Raw genomic sequence first — 6667 nt, 5'->3', positions numbered from 1 at the left:
TCTTAATGGTCTCCACATTAATTGGAATTAATGTGGGGAGTTACACCTCCAAGATGTGGCCGGCCACTCTAGTAGGGAATGAAAATATTCATTTTTCATTCAAGTGTGATTAAGTCATCTTCTTCCTCTAGAGCTCTCTCTTCTCCCTCTCCTCCTCTCTTGGCCGAACAAGACAAGGTGCTAGCACACCTTTGTTGGGTCTTCTCCATCAAGGATTGTTCGTGTGGATACTTCTAGAGGACCGTACACTTGACGGTCTAGAGATCCGGCACCTTGGACGAGCGGGAACGCGAAGGGCTTCGCTACAAGGGTAATGATCTTAACTTTAGTGTAGATCTAAAGTTTTTACAAACTCGTACAAGAAAAAAAAAGGTTTTTCGAAAAGTTTTGTTTACGAATTTTTGCACGAGATCCATGGCTTTGGGTGACTCGGGGTTTCCGCGACGCGAAAAAGCGGTTTTCGCGGCCCGATGAACCCAACAAGTAGGACTGCAAGCTACTGAGCACGTGGGAGCCACCCGGGTCCTACCCTATTCCGATTCATAGCTGACATCTTAACAATTATCTATTAATTTTAAGATCGACAATGTATAACTCAAGTTATATGCAGAGACATTTGATAAGGTAAAGGCGGAATTTCAAGAAGTTAGTATACATAAAATTCCCCATTCAAATAATCAGATAGCAAATGAGTTAAGCTAAATTGGCCTCTGCCATAATTCCTTGGAATTTGGATAAGCCGATGGAGTATTCATTATTGGTAGCTTGCATTGAGAGGTAGACCGATTTAGAATTACAAAGTGATTGGAGGGTGCCAATTGTCTTATTCTTATAACGAGGTATTCTACCATCTGTTGGAGAGCAAGTACAGGTATTCAAGAAGAGGACTGGCCAGTTCACTATGGTTGGAGACCAACTTTATAAAAGAGCTTTCTCTTGTCCTTTACTTAATGCATTGGACCAGATAATATATAGTATATTCTACAGGAAGTGCATCAAGGCTCTTGGGGTAATTATGTAGGAGGTCAGTCTCTTGCCAGGAAAATATTATTAGCGAGATTTTTTTGGCCCACTTTGTAAGCTAATGCTGCTCAACTCATGAAAATATATTTGTCTTGTCAGAAGCATCAAAATATTCCTCATCATCCCACTGAATTACTAAAGACCTCCATTGTATCTTGTCCTTTTGATTAATGGGATATAGATATAGTGGGACCATTTCCTATGACACCTGCTCAGAGAAGGTTTTTATTGCTAGTTGTGGATTATTTTTTAAAATGGGTGAAAGCTGAACTATTGGACAGAATTACTGAATAAGCAGTTATCAAATTCTTATGGAAATATATTATTTGCAGATTTGACATCCCACATAAGCAATTTCTGATAATGGAAGGCAATTCTAAGGCAGAAAAATTAAAAAATGGCGTTTGGGATATGGTATTACCAAGGCTTTTACCTCTATGGATTATTCGCTGAGTAATAGGCAGCCGAGGTATCAAACAGGGAAATTATCAGAGGGCTTAAAACTAAATTAGATAATGTTGGAGGAAGTTGGGTGGACAAATTACCTAGTGTGTTTTGGGCATATCGTATAACTCACTGTGAATCGACAGGTATAACTCCTTTTCATCTGGTTTATAGTGGTGAGGCCATAATCCTAATCGAATTTAGCATGGAATCTGATCAGAGGCACTTATATGATTAAGATAATACTGATCGTCATCTTATGAAGCTCAACTTGATAGAAAAAGTATGGGACAAGGCAGCAGCTCAGCTTATATCATATCGTCAAAGAATGAGAAAAAATTATAACAAAAGGGTTATTCCTAGATTCTTTCAAGTGAGTGATCTAGTCTGGAAATGTATCAAGCTGGTCGGAGATGTTAATAAGCTGGAGACACAATGGGGAAGACCCTATAGGGTGGTACAAAAACTTGTCTCTAGTTTCTACTATTTAGAAGATGTTGAAGTCCGGAGATTAGATAGACCTTGGAGTGCCAATCATCTACAACCATATAGAGCTTGACAAGTATGCCTGTAACTTACTTTTATATTTTGCTCAATATATTTAATAAAAAGTGCAGGCGGAATTATTCCAGTCGATTGGTCGCGTTAAACAGACGACCATAGACTTTAAACCTTACAGTCGATCAGTCGCGATAAATAGATGATCGGATACTTTAAACCTCACAGTCGATCGGTCGTGATAAACAGATGATCGAAGACTTTAAACCTTACAGTCAATCAGTCGTGATAAATAGACGACTAGAGACTTTAAACCTCACAGTCGATCGATCATGATAAAAAGATGGCTAGAGACTTTAAACCTCACAATCGATCGGTCGTGATAAACAGATAGCTAGAGACTTTAAAACTCACAGTCGATCAGTCACGATAAACAGATGACCTGTAACGCCCCGCCCCTTCTTGCTTAAGCTGACGGGGGTTACTTATCTATTCTTCTTAAAACAGCGGAAGTCTTATCTATATATTATATATATATATTTTATTTCTTTAAACCTTTCTTTTATTTTTTAACACATCATCATCAACTACCTATCATATGAGTCACATAACATGCTTAACATAACTTAAACCATAATACTAAAGAGCATGATGAAGTGTCATAGAGTTGTAAAGGAAACAACATGAACATAGTTCTTATTAATTAAAAGCAGGTTTTCCTCTTTAGCCAAGTCACTACTACACACGTCCTTCTTGCCCCCTCCTGCTGCTCCCTTAGTACATCCATTCTTTGCCCTTATCTGTGGTACAAGGAAAGTAAGCTGTGAGCACTCAAGGCTCAGTAAGATCCTTTCCTACTAACAAAAACCGTTTAGCATAAATAAAGCTTCAATGCATAAAGCGTAAAGACAACTCATCATATCATGTATAGAAGCATCATATCATAACATAATCATATGGTATCATGGCATATCCTCATAAAGTCATAAAGTGCATTCTATCATAACATGATCATGATCATAACATATCAAAACATAATCATAAGGTTCATCCTATCATAACATAACATAATCATAGGCATCATGGTATATCGTAACATAATCATAATGTGTGATGCAAGATGATTTTCAAAAACATGATTCATGCAATAGTATATGCAACATGTCCTTTGAAAACTTATTTCATACATACTTAAACATAATCATAACATAGTTAGGGCCCCGGCTTGTACCACATACATAAATGCGCGCGTCCTATGTAGGTCCAAGGTAGCAAGTCTTGAACCCTACAAGGCATACATACTAGGCCCGTTTCTTAGTCCATCAACCTAGGGGCACTTAGGAGCCCATCCCTAACGAGGCCCGTTTCTTAGTCCATCGACCCCGAGGCGCTTATGGAGCCCACCCTTGGTACAAGCCATATAAAGTAAAGTAGCATGTCATACATATCATGGTTCTTATCATTTCTTATATATCGTATTTCTTATCATATCATACCATATAGAATTTTGGGCACACAGCTCATCATAATGGTATGTAAAATTTGGGCACACAGCACATCATAAATACATGCATAGTTTGGGCACACAGCTCATCATAAATAGCATGTAACTTGGGCACACAACACATCACATATATCATGCATAAATTGGGCACACAGCTCATCATAAATAACACACAGCATAGCATAAGAGTTTCCATCATGTATAGATCATAAGTGTGCATAATTAAACATAGAAGCATAGCAATCTCATAAGCATGGTATATAAGGTACATGGGAAACATAATTAGCTTTCAAACCCTAATATCTTATAATGGCCGAAACCTATAAATTAGGTTTTAGGTAAAAACCTCCATACCAACATGTGAACCCTAAACAAGTATTATTCCATATACCATAAGAAAACATCATGAGCATGTTTAGGTAGAGTTCTAGGTTTCTTAAGCTTACAACTTATCATGGCCGAATCTTATCAAGCATACATTGGGTTAAAAATTATCCTTCAAGCTTGTGAACCATAAACAACTTCCATAGCAACATATCAAGGAAATAACATGAGCATAGTTAAGTTAGGTTCTAAGTTTCCTAGGCCCTTAAACATGATGTGGCCAGAACTTGTAGGACTTAAAACTAAAGTTCAAGTGTCCTAAAAGCATGAGAACCTTAAACAACTTTCATAGCAAATATTTCAAGGAATAACATGAGCATAGTTGAGTTAGGTTCTAAGTTTCCTAAGCCCTTAATCATGAAGTGGCCGAAACTTGTAGGGCTTAAAATTAGGGTTCAAGTGTCCTAAAAGCATGAGAACCTTCAACAACTTTCATAGCAAATATTTCAAGGAATAACATGAGCATGGTTGAGTTAGGTTCTAAATTTCCTAAGCCCTTGAACATGATGTGGCCGAATGTTATAGGACTTAAAACTAAGGTTCAAGTGTCCTAAAAGCATGAGAACCTTAAACAACTTTCATAGCAAATATTTCAAGGAATAACATGAGCATAGTTGAGTTAGGTTCTAAGTTTCCTAAGCCCTTGAACATGATGTGGCCGAATGTTATAGGACTTAAAACTAAGGTTCAAGTGTCCTAAAAGCATGAGAACCTTAAAACAACTTTCATAGTAAACATTTCAAGGAATAACATGAGCATAGTTGGGTTAGGTTCTAAGTTTCCTAAGCCCTTGAACATGATGTGGCCGAATGTTATAGAGCATGTAATTTAATTTCCATGCAACAATAAACATAAGAACATTAAGTTAGTTTCACAACATTTCATCAAGGAGGTCATGAGCATCTTAGACTTTAACCAGTTGGGTTAGGTTCTAAGTTGGGTTAGGTTCTAAGTTGGCCGAATGTTATAGTCGTATGATGCTGTCATCCGACTTTAACCAGTTGAATAGTCTTGTTCCGCAACTGACGCTCTTTCCGGTCCAGAATCCGTACCGGAACCTCCTCATAGGTAACGTCGGGCTAAAAAGGAATAGAGATATCTGTCAGCACACGTGCTGGATCGAGTAGGTATCTCCTCAACACACGTGGAATACGTCGTGGACGCCTGCCAGGGATGGGGGTAGTGCTAGCTTGTAAACTACCGCTCCAATCCTCTCCAAGATCTGGAAATGTGCAATGTATCGCGGAGCTAACTTACCTCTGAGGCTAAATCTCTTCACCCTTTTCGTGGGTGAAACTCGCAGAAAACACATGGTCGCCTGTAGAGAACTCCATGGAGAAAACCTAGGGCGAATAAATCCCCTGTCTAAAAGCTTCTGGAGTTGAACCTTCAGCTCGTTCAACTCTTTTGGTGCCATACGATAAGGAGCTTTCGATGACGGCGCGGTCCCCGGAATCAACTCAATAGTGAACTCCACTTGCCTTTTGGGAGGCAAACCTGGTAGCTCCTCTAGAAATATATCTGGGTACTCTCGGACTACTGGCACATCGGAGAGCTGCGAACTACTGCTGTCGTCAGTACTAATCAAAGATAGAAGAAAACCCTGACAACCATGCGATAGCAGCGTCTGAGCCTGAATTACTGAAATGATCGATATGCCGTCATCTCTGATGCCAGTGAAATCCCTGAAGGTTGGTTCGGAGGCCGGAATGTGACCACCCTCGTCTGGCAATCAACAGTGGCATGATATGCTGACAAACAGTCCATGCCAAGTATAATATCAAAATTGACCATTTCCAATACTAAAAGATCTACCGTAAGTATCAGGTTGCCAAAATCTAACGGGCAACCTCTGACCTCCTGAGTGACGTCCAATGAATCACCGGACGGTAGGGAGACGATCAGTCACTGCAGTCTAAAAGTGGGTAGTCTACCAATCTCCCACATAAAAGTACGGGATATAAAAGAATGCGAGCTACCAGTATCTATCAGTATATCTGCAGATAAGGCATAAATAGAAATCGTACCGCGGAAAATGGATCCATCAACTCGCTGCGCATCCTCTCTGGTCACCGCATGAATACGTCCAGTCTCCGGCAGAGGATGAGGTGGTAACGGTGCCTGCGACTGCTGTGTCTGGGCAGGAGTCTACCACTGAGGCGGTGCTAGATACTGTGCCAGAGAAGTCTAAGAGGGCGGCGACTGATACTGTACCGATGGCTGAGACTGCGTCTGATACTGAGCCTGTGGCTGGGGCTACAGCTGATACTGCCCCTGAGTCAGATAATGAGATCCTGGAACGGAGCTCTAGGGTACTATGGGAGTACTGGGGTACTCCTTTCTGAGCATGCCAAATGCAGCTGCTGAAGGGGAAGCTGTTCCCTGCTGGTGGTGTGAGGGTGGAAATCTCCGCTCTCCTTGTCGAGCCCCTGACTGACTGTGCTGTCCTCCCTGAGCAGTAACTTCGGGAGCAGTATGCTGAGCCTTCCGCGGGCAATCTCGACTCTGGTGCCCAGGCAGTTTGCAATAAAAGCAAACTGGCTGTCCTAGAGAGCAGGCTGGGGTAATGTGATCTCTGGACCCACATCTGAAATAGCGAATGTCGCTGGCGGGTTGTTTCTGGTTCTGCTGTGGAGACCAGAAACATCCTGAGGAAGACTGCCCTGACTTTTGAGGCCTACGAAATACCCCAGAAGTACCTTGATCTAGCCGACTGTGCCCGCTTTGCTGCTGTGTAGCCTATGGCTGCTGGATCTGTCCAGACGTCTGACCAGGCTACTTCCTTTTTCTGTCCGGAAAGGCTCTCTGCTGAGC

The sequence above is a fragment of the Zingiber officinale genome, chromosome 5B, assembly GCF_018446385.1.
Source record: "Zingiber officinale cultivar Zhangliang chromosome 5B, Zo_v1.1, whole genome shotgun sequence".
Lineage (NCBI taxonomy): Eukaryota > Viridiplantae > Streptophyta > Magnoliopsida > Zingiberales > Zingiberaceae > Zingiber > Zingiber officinale.
This window is presented reverse-complemented; position numbering follows the sequence as displayed.